Source organism: Arachis hypogaea, chromosome 20, assembly GCF_003086295.3.
Source record: "Arachis hypogaea cultivar Tifrunner chromosome 20, arahy.Tifrunner.gnm2.J5K5, whole genome shotgun sequence".
NCBI classification, from domain to species: Eukaryota; Viridiplantae; Streptophyta; class Magnoliopsida; order Fabales; family Fabaceae; genus Arachis; species Arachis hypogaea.
In genome coordinates, this window is record NC_092055.1 from 40,966,232 (window position 1) to 40,978,665 (window position 12,434).

Below are 12,434 nucleotides of genomic sequence, written 5' to 3' on the forward strand. Positions count from 1 at the left end.
TGAGTCACGGCTGTGTAAGCACAATGTTTTCCAATATTACCACCGGATACATTCATGCCACAGACACTTTAACTGGGTGAACCTTTTCAGATTGTGACTCAGCTTTGCTAGAGTCCCCAAATAGAGGTGTCCAGAGTTCTTAAGCACACTCTTTTTGCTTTGGACTTGATGAATGGATTTTTGTGTGGTCTAGAATTCACAATAAATTCTCGTTGCAATATAGTTTCTAAACCAACATTAATCCTTTCATACAAAAGATTGTTTGTCACACGTAACAAACCCCTAAATTTATAAACTGAAGTATTTAAACCTCGGGTCATTCTCCCTAGGAATTGCAACAAAGTGTCTTGTTATTGGTTATGAGGTATGTTTTGGGGTTTTTGGATAAGAAACGAGAGAAGTAAATGACAATGAAAAATAAACTAACAACTAAAAAGGCCTTGACAAGGGTTGGTGGTCAAGGATCTCTATCCTAATCACTAACCACAACATGAGAATTGGCAAGGATCAACCCCATTAAGTCATCCTTTAACTAATAAAGGAAAGTCAAATGAGCTATGTCAATCCAAGTCCATAAGTCCTAGTTCTACACCAAATCAATTAGTGAGATCTAGCATTAATAGCTCCCAATCGTCAATCACTTGGACATTAGTAACTCAAGAGTTCCTAAGTTACCTTCCCAAGCCAAGAGCATAAAATTCTACTCTAAAATCCAACCAAGCATTTTATCAAACACTTGGAAGGCATAAAAGGAAAGCATAGTAAAATTGCAAGGAAAGTAAATCTACACTACTCAATTGCAAGGAATTAAACAACAACAATTCAATTGAACAATAAAAGAACATGAATCATAAATTGCATTGAAAGAAAAATAGATGAAACAAAAGTGCATGAACATAAAAGTAAAGAATTACATGAATTAAATGCAAAACTAGAAAGAAGAGATGTAGAATAAGAAGAATTACAAAAGAAAAAGTAAATCAAAGCATGAAATTAACCTAGATCTAAGAATTCCTAATCTAGATCTAACCTACTCCTAATTCTAGAGAGAAGAGAGAGCTTCTCTCTCTAGAAACTAACTAAAGCATGATAAAACTAAAATAAAACTCAATAACTAACTAGATACCTCACCCCTCTTCAATCCTTGGGTTAAATAGCATCAGAAATGAGTTGGATTGGGCCCAAAATGCTTTATAGATCGCTTGCCAAGATTTTGCATTTAATGAATCACGTGCAACATCGGCGCGTACGCGTACTGTGCGCGTGCGCACCCCTATGCACGATGCAACTGATGACATGTCATCATGTCATATTTTTCTATGCTTTTTCATACAAGAAATTGATAATTAGTGCTCAAATATTGCATTCTTTTGTGCTTAAATGGTATATTTCCTTGATCTTTTGATTTTATAAATTTTTTGTAGGAAATAAGTGGAAAAATAAGCAAAAAAGCACAAAATAGGCTAAAATGGTGGATAAAGAAATTTTGGGCACGCTTTGAAGATTAAGCACGCTTTGAAACCTTAGGCCACGCTTTTAAAAGCGTGGCCCATGACCATGGAGCCGTGGAATTTAATGATGCCTCATGCATGCATTATTAATAATGAAAGCATGCATGAAGTGGCAACGGCATTACTTTGATTTCTAATCCAAATGGCAATGAAAACAAGCTTTACGTTAATTGGCATTATGGATTAATAAAGCCAATGAAATGTATACATGATGCATTTAATTATTATGCCAATGGAAAATGAATGAATGCAACGTTAATGCATTAGTATTATTATTAAAACCATGGAAGCATGCATATAATACTAAGGCATTAATGGAAGCACTTATTAGTAATGCCATGAACACAAGACCAATAGCGCTACGTTGATTGTCACCACGGAGCGCTCGCCAAAGCCAAGGAAGCAAGGGCTCTCCGTTTAATCTTTTCACTTCTTCAGGCTTGCCACAAATAAAAAGCAAGGCGCAACACAGCAAAAGGGGAGCAGCCAGGTTCGAACTGGGGAACACAAGGGAAGCAACAGGTAGCGCTACGTTTGTATAGTTCACTGAGTGCTATAGTGTGCAAGAAAATGGGCACCAAAGTGGCTCCACTGGGGCTCGAAATGGGGGACAAGAGCAAGCAAATAAGGGCACTAAGTTAACTTATCTAACTGAGCACCAATGCTACAAGGGGAATTGAGCCATGCACGAGAAAAATTGAAGAGCCTGGGCTAAGGATTGAGTGCTGTGTTGTCATAGTTAACTGAACACTCCACTGGAGGTAGCCCTTGGTCTAATTTTCAATCAAAAGCCATCTTGGATCCACTTCTTCACCAATTTGAAAAGGGCAAATCTAAATCAATCCACTCTTCTTCAAATCCAAAGCAAGCAAAGCCCATCATCATCACTCAAAGGCACAAGAGATAATTAGATTAGGAAATTCATTTTAATTTTAATTTGTTTTCAATTTTAATTTGATTTTCATTTTGTAAAGCCTATAAAAAGGCATCAATTTCATTTCATTAAAGGAGGCTGGCTCCATTAGGGAGCAGTAGGAGTAGGAGTAGAGAGCTCTCTCTTTTAATTTTCCTTGTTGAATTTGAGAATTAAATATCAGATTTGAGTTCTCTTTCATTTCCTCTCTTCTGCAATTTAAATTTCTGCAATCCTCTGCTACAGTCTCCTGTTGCTGCAAGTTTAGAATTCAATTTACATTGAGCTTGATTTTGATCTTTGGTTCCCATTGCTTTCTGTTCACATTGCTTCCAATTTAATTTCATGCAATTTTAATCTTCTAGAAGTGCTCTAAGTTCTGATCTATTACTTTTTTTAAATTTCCCTGCACCCAGCCCCCTTTACATTTGATGCAATTTACATTTCTTGTCATTTAAGATTCTGTCAAATTACTTTCTGCAATTTAGATTTGCTGAAATTTTACTTTTCTTGCTCTTCAAGCTTCTGTCCAATTTTACTTTCTGCACTTTATAATTCCTGCAATTTACTTTTTGTTGCTCAATTTCATCCAATTCACCAATGTTAGCTTGACTAAACTAATCACCCACTAAAGTTTCTTGATCCATTAATCCCTGTGGAATCGACCTCACTCTAAGTGAGTTTTACAACTTGATATGACCCGGTACACTTACCGGTGAGTTTTTGGTGTGGAATTTTGATTTTCACCCATCAAGTTTTTGGCACCGTTACCGAGGATTGATTTAGATCAACAATGATTAAGTGGGTGAGAAGTCTAGATTAAACATTTTCTTTTTTTTCTCTGTTTTAAGTTGAAACCAAGGTGTTTGTGTTTTTGCCTCACTAAAAAATTCTTATCTGAGATATGAATTTCAATTTTCCTTGTTGTTGTGTTTTACAAAATTCAAATGGAGTTCAACTCATCTTATGATCAAACAAATTTTATGGGATATTACCCACCATCACCAATCTCTAATGGTGGCTGGGAATATCACCAAGAGATCACAATTTCTGAGCACTCCAATCAATGGAGATATGCTTCAGAACCACAAGATGAGTAAGAAAATCACATGGGATACCAACCACCACCACAAAATAATTCATATCATTATCCTCATGGTGAATGGGAGGATCAACACCAGAAAGCCTTTGATAGTTCAAACTCCACTTATCAAGAGCCATCCACAAACTTACCACCCACACAAACTTCCTTGAACCAAAGACTCTCAAAGCTTGAGTCCATGTTCAAAAGATATGAGGAGAAGACAAAGAAACTCTGGAAAAAACAAGAAAACTCCCTCACAAACATGAAAGTGCGGGTAGCTCAATTGTTGAGTGCAAAGAAGAAAGAGGAAGAGCAAGAGGAAGAGGCTACTGAGTCAAGTGAATTTTCAGTGAAGAAGGAAGAGGTGGTGGAAATATTTGAACCTAAAACTGCACTTGAGATGACAAGAGAACATGAAAACTCACAACCTCCTCAAACTCCCCTGGACCAAAAAGTCTCAACAATTGAATCTGTGATTAAAAGATATGAAGAGGAGATGAAGAAATGTTTGGAAGATCAATAAACCTCCTCCATGAAAGAGTTATTAAGTCAAATGTTGAGTGCAAGGGAGAAAGTGGAAGAGCAAGAAAGTGAGGAAGACAACTAAAGAATTCTAAACTCAAGTGAAACAGAGAAGTACACAGAGGAAGAGCTCATGGAACCACCAATTCAAAAGGCTCTGGATGAAGACAAAACTCCAATAATCACACAGCAACCATGTCTTGAAATCAAAGAAGTGACGGCAACTAACAAGAGCACCAATCCTGTCCCTGATCCAGCAAGCAAGCTCAATCAAGCCATTTACAAAAGGAAGCTTGCTGAGGAGAGGCCAAGACAAGGGACAATAGCTGAATCTTCTCCCCTCTTGAGGTCATTCCTCTTAACAAACTGGAAGAAGAGGAAGAAAGTGAAGAACATGTCAACCGTAGGTAACATTTCTTTGCTTTGTTTACTTCATATGTCTGCTTTGTTTAATTTTAATAAATTGGCATATGGTTACATTCTAAGTTTGGTGTTGCCATGCAATAATTTATTTTCAATCTCTTTGGATGATTGCATCAATTTTATGTGGAAGTGTCACACTAAGATTCTAAGTTTGGTGTGCCACTTAATTTTCTATGCAATTCATTCAGCAACACCACTTGTCTGCATAATCATAATGCCCTTTGCAGTGTTATTTTTCTTCTTAGTTGGACAATTTTAGTTTTCTCTTTGTTTTAGCCATTTACGTGTTTTTAATGCTTTCTTTTATTAACTGTTTTTGTCAATACATCACCAAGAGATCCTTATTCATGACAGATTCTTTGCTTGGTGATTGTACTTAACATACAACAGTTTCATTTAGTCTTAGTTCAAACAAAATGGACATAGGATTGCATTCTAAGTTTGGTGTTGCTATGCAACAAAATTTGTTTCTAATCCATACTAGATACTTGCATCAATTTCAAGTGAGAGTGTCACACTAAGTTTGGTGTGCCACTTATTCTTTATGCAAGGTATCATGCACACCCTCTTATGTTTGCAATCACAATGTCTCCGTCTCTTGTGCCATGATTGTTATCTTTAATTTTGCTTGCTTAAAACACATGTACTGCTAACATTTCATTGTGTAAGACTGATGAGGGGCAGAAGTTGGTGAATTAAAAATTATTAAAATAGTTACGTTGCAAGTATAGTTCTTAACTCACCGAAAATCTGCCTATCAATTTAGAAATATGTCACAGAGAGTTTAAATTAAAAATTACTGGGAGTTGGAGTCCCAGGTCGTCTCCCAACGAGTTGCAGAAAAGTGTGCTATTTTATTAATCAGATGTTCCAAGAAGTTGAGTTAAGTAGAGGGAAAATTAAATTAAGAAAATTTAAATAATATGAATAAAAGCCTTGACTGAGAGTTGATTAGTTGGAATCTCTATTGTTGATGGGATGATTTCAAGATTAATTTATAATTAATGGTTGTTCTGTTTAGTTATCCTTTACTAGGTAAAAGAAAGTCAAACAAGTTGGAATGCTAGATCTGTTCACGAGTTGCAACCCACTTAGTTCAAAGGGATTGGTGTTAGTGATTAGATAACAATCCAACAGTTAATCCAATTACAATTTTTCTTTCAATCCTTCCAACTCAAGAGTTCCTTTCAATCAACTCCCCATCAAGTGAGGGAACTACTCACTCATTGTAAAAAATAAATCCATAACACATGAAAGGGAATTAAAAGAAGACATGATTATTGGAATGGAAAATAAATTAAAATAGAAGAAATAATCCTTGTATTAAATAATCATGAAAATATTCAAATGACAAAATTGAGCAAAGCAAGAACATGGAAGAATAAAACCAAGTTAAGAGAACGAACTAGAATGACGAAGTCTTGATGAGGAAATAACTCTTCTCAATGTTCCAATGCTGAGACCAATTGAAAATTAAAATTCTAAAACCTAGAGAGAAAAACCTAGAAGAGGAAAAACTGGATCTAAAACTGTAAACTTGTCTAGAATGAATGTTGTGTTTTGTTTCTGCATATTCTCTGGCTCTAGTCTGCTATTCCAGGCCGAAAACTGGGTCAAAATAAGGTCCAAAATCGCCCCCAACGAATTCTGCAGATTATGCAGATCGCACATGTCACGCGATCGCGTCATCCATGCGGACGCGTCATTCGCGCTTTTCCTTGCCATGCGTTCGCGTCATCCACGCTACCGCGTCGCTTGAGCTTTTCCGATCCGCGCGGCCGCGTGAGCCATGCGGCCGCGTCACTGTGATTTGCTCTCCTTCGCGCGGTCGCGTGAGCTATGCGACCGCGTCACTTCTCGCTGGTTATCTCCTCAAATTCTTGTGTTCCTTCCATTTTTGCTAGCTTCCTTTCCAATCTCCAACTCATTCATGCCCCATAAAGTCTGAAACACTCAACACACAGATCATGGCATCGAATGGAATAAAGGAGAATTAAAAATACATAATTAAAGTCTCTAGGAAGCAGTTTTCAAACATGTTATAAATTCAGGAAGGAATTATAATTTCATGCTAATTTAATGAATAAGTGGGTAAGGATCATGATAAAACCACACAATTAAAAACAATATAAACCATAAAATAGTGGTTTATCAACCTCCCCACACTTAAACATTAGCATGTCCTCATGTTTAATTGAAGGAGATAAGAAAATAAGTATGAACATGTAGAAACTCATGAAATGCAATGCAAGCCTATATATATATAAATAAATGCAACTATATGATTCTTGCCCACTTGATCAAAAGTAAATAAGCTCTTCAAAACAATTACAAATCAAATTCCACTAATTCTATCATTATACAATAAAACAGATAAAAGTGCAAGAAGATAGCTCATGAAAGCAGGGAACATGAAAATTCAAGCATTGAACCTTCACTGATAATGTATGTACGCTCTAATCTCTAGTGTATAGGGTAATGACTCTATCCTTCTCTAATCATGCTTTCTAACTTTTGTTCTTCTCCTAACCAATCAACAACAGTTAATGTACCAATGCAAACATCATGAGGTCTTTTCAAGGTTGTAATGGGGCTAAGGTACAGGTAGGGGTATACATTTGGTCAAGTGAGCTAATAAATTGAATCTTTAATTAACCCAAGCTTCAACCCAACCTATATATTTTTAATGTAATCTTAAAGTTCATACCTAGCTACCCAGAATTCCCTTTTTTTTATCCATACTCATGTATCAACTTTATATTTGATTCTATCATATGTGCATTGATCTTTGAATTCTGAATTTAACATTGGGGTAATTTTGTCCCCTTATTTATTTATTTAAATTTTCTTTTTAACATTAAAATAAATATAGCTTATCAATGCACATAGATTTTTAATTCTTATAGTTTCACATGAGTAGGTATCCAAATTCCCATTAAATTCTCATGACACATTCCCTTAACAACTTTTGTTCCCACAATTTCCCATACTTAACTAGCACACACAATTCTATTTTAAGCTAACCAAAGATTCAATTTGGGATATACAATTATTTTTCAGCTTAAGGTTAGTAATATGGTAAAATATAGAACAAATGGGATTTAAAGGCTCAAAGTGGTTAACAAAGGTAATTGAAAAGGGTAGGCTTAATTTGGATAAGTGAGTTTAAACAAATAATGGCCTCAATCATGTGCAAGCATGCAAATATAATAAATATTGGACATATAAGATAAAACAAAATATAGATTACAATCATAGAGAAGTAAACACACAAGAATGAAATAATTATGGTTAAATAATGTAACCATACATAAAGGCTTAAATCTTTCACAAGTTGTGTGTTCTTTAGCTCAAATATCATGTTCCAAATACAACTCAAGCAAATTTATCATAAAATTTTGAAAAATTAGTGAAATTTTGTTCCAAAGATAGAGTCTTAAAAGAAACTTATTATCTTTTCAATCAAGTAGAACATGCATGCAACTATCCTAACCTATGCAATTTATTTTATTCTATAAAAGAAAGAAAATCTAACTAAAATATCCTAATTATTGGTGCTAGGGAAAAGAAATTACCTCCGAAAGTCAGGTACTGACCGACCTCCCCACACTTCAGGCTTTGCACCATCCTCGGTGCCGTCTGTCAGGAACAGGGGTGGGCTGGTGGCAGTATATCCAAAATTGGGACCGTCATGGCTCCCTGTGCTGGTAAAAGAAGTGGAGTCTGGGGTATTCGAGTCCCTGAAGTGTCCCTTGAGTAGCTCCTTGAGGTGTTTGAATCGGCGCTCGTTACGGCGCTCTCTCATCTTTGCTTTTTGTTCTTGCCGATCCAACCTTTCGATTATCTGCTGGAGCAATTCATCAGTTGTAGGTGCTTGTGGTGTTGAAGAAGGATTATCTTCAACTGGAGTAGTAGGAAGGCTTGTAGTGGCTGCTGGAAGTCTGAGGTATTTCCCGTTAGGGACATACTGATCATCCCGTGGAAGCACGGCTTTGGTGTCCCCAGCTCTGTAGGAGACTCCGGCTGCTGAGACAAGATCTGAGACCAAGGCGGAGAAAGGTAAGTTGCCCGCAATTTGTACGTGGCCCATAGCGTTCCGGGTATATCTTGAGAGATGCAGAGGTTGGTCTGTAAGGATGCACCATAGTAGAACAGCCATGTCCGCAGTGAAGGAGGACTCATGAGTACTCGGAAAGACGTAATGGGACATGATCTGTGCCCATACGCGAGCCTCCAAGGTAAGTGCTGAAGCCAAGATTCTCTTAGGGCGGGTACGGTGGTATCCGTAGATCCAACGGCTGCCAGGTAATGCGATAACTCCGAGAACGGAGTCCCAGTCAAATTGGTACCTCTGGCGCTTAAGTGCGGCTTCTTGAAACGCGTCCATTCTTTCTGGAATAGGGGGAAGATTCAGAGCTTGCTGAATGGCTTCTTCTGTGATGGGGACTTGCTTCTGCCGGACATAAACAGACTGCAGGGTTGGCATGTAGAAGTTAGAGTAGAACTCAACTACCCAAGAAAGATTGGCCTGCTTTGGCTGTCTCCGTAGGAAACCCCATTGTCTTCGTTCAATTTGCGGCTCAACAAATGTAGCAATATTGGACGGGAGGATAAGAAGGTATTCATTGTTATAGTTTCTTTCTGCCAGGATAGGGAACATCTGCTCGTAGTAGCGATTGGGAAATCGCACAGTGTCCTTTGCTGGAAAGGCTTTCTCCTTCTCATCAACCTTTATTATCCTCTTAACTCTTTTTGTTGAGGGATTGACTGCGGTTGAAGAAGGCTCTGCCACTAATGCTCTTTTAGTTCTTCTTCTTGCTGGTGGTTTGGAAGTAGCTTTCTCTTTTCCTTTCTTGGTGGCCATCCTGAAAGAAGGGAAGAGAAAGTAAATTAAATTCAAAGAGATATACAGCAAGGAAGGAAACAGAAAAGAGGGTGATGGATGCACATTAAGATATAATGACATTATCACATGCTCGCGAGTACATGTGAAAAGCCAACAATGGAAAATAGCTAGTGCATATAAAGACAAGTGACTGCAAGGTGTTTATTGGCATGCCGGCAAAGGGCATGAGTAGCATAGACCAAGCAATACTTTGTAACAAACCATCACGTTTGTATTGACAATTAAATTCAATTAATGCAATAGTAAAGGAAGGTTATGAAAAGCTAGCATTGAATAGTATAACAACATAGAGAAGTGCATAATGCCATTTGAGCTTTTTCACAAACACATAGCATGCATGTTGAATAAGGTATAGAAAATATAAAGGTGAACATGCAAGCAATCCCTTAAATAGAATAAAAATAATTGTCAAACAATTTGCAACAATCCACAAGCATATAAAAAGGGATAATGACTCAAATAAATTTCTAACACCATGTAAAAAGGAAAAGAAAAAGAAAGAAAATAAGAATAATGAAAAGAGAAAGAAAAAGAGAAAATACATATAAAATAATAAGAATGAGAGAAAAAGAAAGAAGGAAGAAGAAAATAAAACCTTGTTAATGGAGGTGAGAGAGATAAAGAGTGAAAGGTGAGATAGAAGGGGGAAGGAGGAAGGAAGAAATAAGGAGGGAAAAGAAAAACTAGGATTTGGAGGAGAGAAAGATAAGATAATTTGGCAATTTAGGTTGAGCTGTGCGGCGCACGCGACGCGGCCGCGTGGGGCACGCGCTCGCATGAATGCGCTTCAAGTAAGGTGACGCGATCGCGTCGGTCACGCGGTTGCGTGACCCATATTATGCTTCTGGCGCGAGTGCAGCCTCGCTCCAGCACAACTCTCTGTTCAAATTAATTTATTTGCCAAAATTGGGGTGGCGCGATCGCGTGGGTCACGCGATCGCGTGAGTGTACATTAGAAAATGGATGATGCAGCCGCGTCGGTGACACGGTCGCGTGATAAGGATTGTGCTTCCAGCACCAATCCAGCATCACTCTCGCACAATATTTCATTGTGCACCCTTTTATGTTGAAAACTCAGGGCACGCGGCCGCGTGGGGCACGCGGTCACGTGGGAGGCTATGATTCCCATGCGACGCAAACGCGTCAGCGACGCGGTCGCGTAGGTTGATTTGTGCCATTGGCACGCCTCCAGCCACACTCCAGCGTGACTCTCTGTTCATTTTTTTTATTTTTCTTTACTCTCCCTGTGACGCGGATGCGTCGCTGATGCGATCGCGTCGCGTGGCGAAAATTTTTTTTAAGTAAAAACATGTAAATGCAGATGCATGAAAGTACTAAGAGAGAGAAGAGTTATTGAATAGGAAAAACTAAAAATAAAGAAAAGAACGATCATACCATGGTGGGTTGTCTCCCACCTAGCACTTTGCTTTAACGTCCACAAGTTGGATGCTCCACTAGCTCAATCTTCTGCTATGTGGGGATCTTCCAAGAGGAAGATCTCAAGCTCCTTGTTTCTCTGCATCTTCTCGCCATGGTATAGCTTCAGGCGTTGTCCGTTAACCTTAATAAATTCAGAGCTTGAGGGATGGCTTAGGTGATAAACTCCGTACGGTTTGGCCTTCTCTACTCTGTATGGACCTTCCCATCTTGATCTCAACTTACCTGGCATGAGACTTAGTCGAGATTTGTAAAGGAGGACTAAATCCCCAGGTTGAAACTCTTTCTTCTTGATGTTTTAGTCATGTACAGCCTTCATCTTTTCCTTGTATATTCTGGAGTTTTCATAAGCTTCTAGGCGAAGGCTCTCCAGTTCCTGCAGTTGCAACTTCCTTTCAGCTTCGGTTTTCTCAATTTCCATGTTGCACTCCTTAACTGCCCAAAAAGCTCTGTGTTCTACTTCAACTGGGAGATGACAAGCTTTTCCATAAATCAAGCGGAAAGGACTCATCCCAATGGGTGTCTTGTATGCTATTCTGTATGCCCAGAGTGCATCTTATAGCCTGGTGCTCCAGTCTTTTCTATGAGGCTTTACTATCTTTTGCAAAATACACTTAATTTCTCTATTTGACACCTCGGCTTGCCCATTAGTTTGGGGATGGTAAGCTGTTGCAACTTTATGAATTATCCCATGCTTCTTCATTAATCCTGTCAGTCTCCTGTTACAAAAATGGGTGCCTTGATCGCTCACGATTGCTCGTGGTGATCCGAAGCGACATATAATATGGTTTCTCACAAAGGAAACAACAGTGTTAGCATCATCAGTGTGGGTAGAAATTGCTTCCACCTATTTGGAAACATAATCCACAGCTAACAATATATAAAAATATCCATTAGAATTTGGAAATGGACCCATGAAGTCAATGCCCCAAACATCAAAAATTTCATAGAAAAGCATAATTTGTTGAGGCATCTCATCCCTCCTGGATATATTACCAAATTTCTGGCATGGGAGACAAGATTTACAAAACTCAGCAGCATCTCTAAAAAGAGTAAGCCACCAGAATCCACAGTCTAAGATCTTTCTAGCTGTTCTTTGAGGACCAAAATGTCCTCCACTCTCAGTTGAGTGACAGGCCTCTAAAATGGACTGGAATTCTGATTGAGCCACACAACGTCTAATTACTTGATCAGCGCCACATCTCCATAAATATGGGTCATCCCATATATAATATTTAGACTCGCTTTTCAGCTTGTCTCTTTGATGCTTAGAAAAATTTGGAGGAAATGTGCGGCTAACTAAATAATTAGCAACAAGTGCATACCAAGGGACTACCTCAGATACTGCTTGCAGGTTATCAAAAGGAAAATTATCATCTATAGGAGTAGAATCATCCTTAATATGCTCAAGGCGACTCAAGTGGTCTGCCACTAAATTCTGATTACCACTCCTATCCTTTATTTCTAAATCAAATTCTTGTAACAGCAGTATCCAACGTATAAGTCTTGGTTTGGATTCCTTTTTAGCTAATAGATACTTTGAAGCTGCATGGTCCGAATACACTACTACTCTAGTACCAAGTAAATAAGCTCGGAATTTATTCAGAGCAAAAACAATAGCAAGAAGCTCTTTCTCAG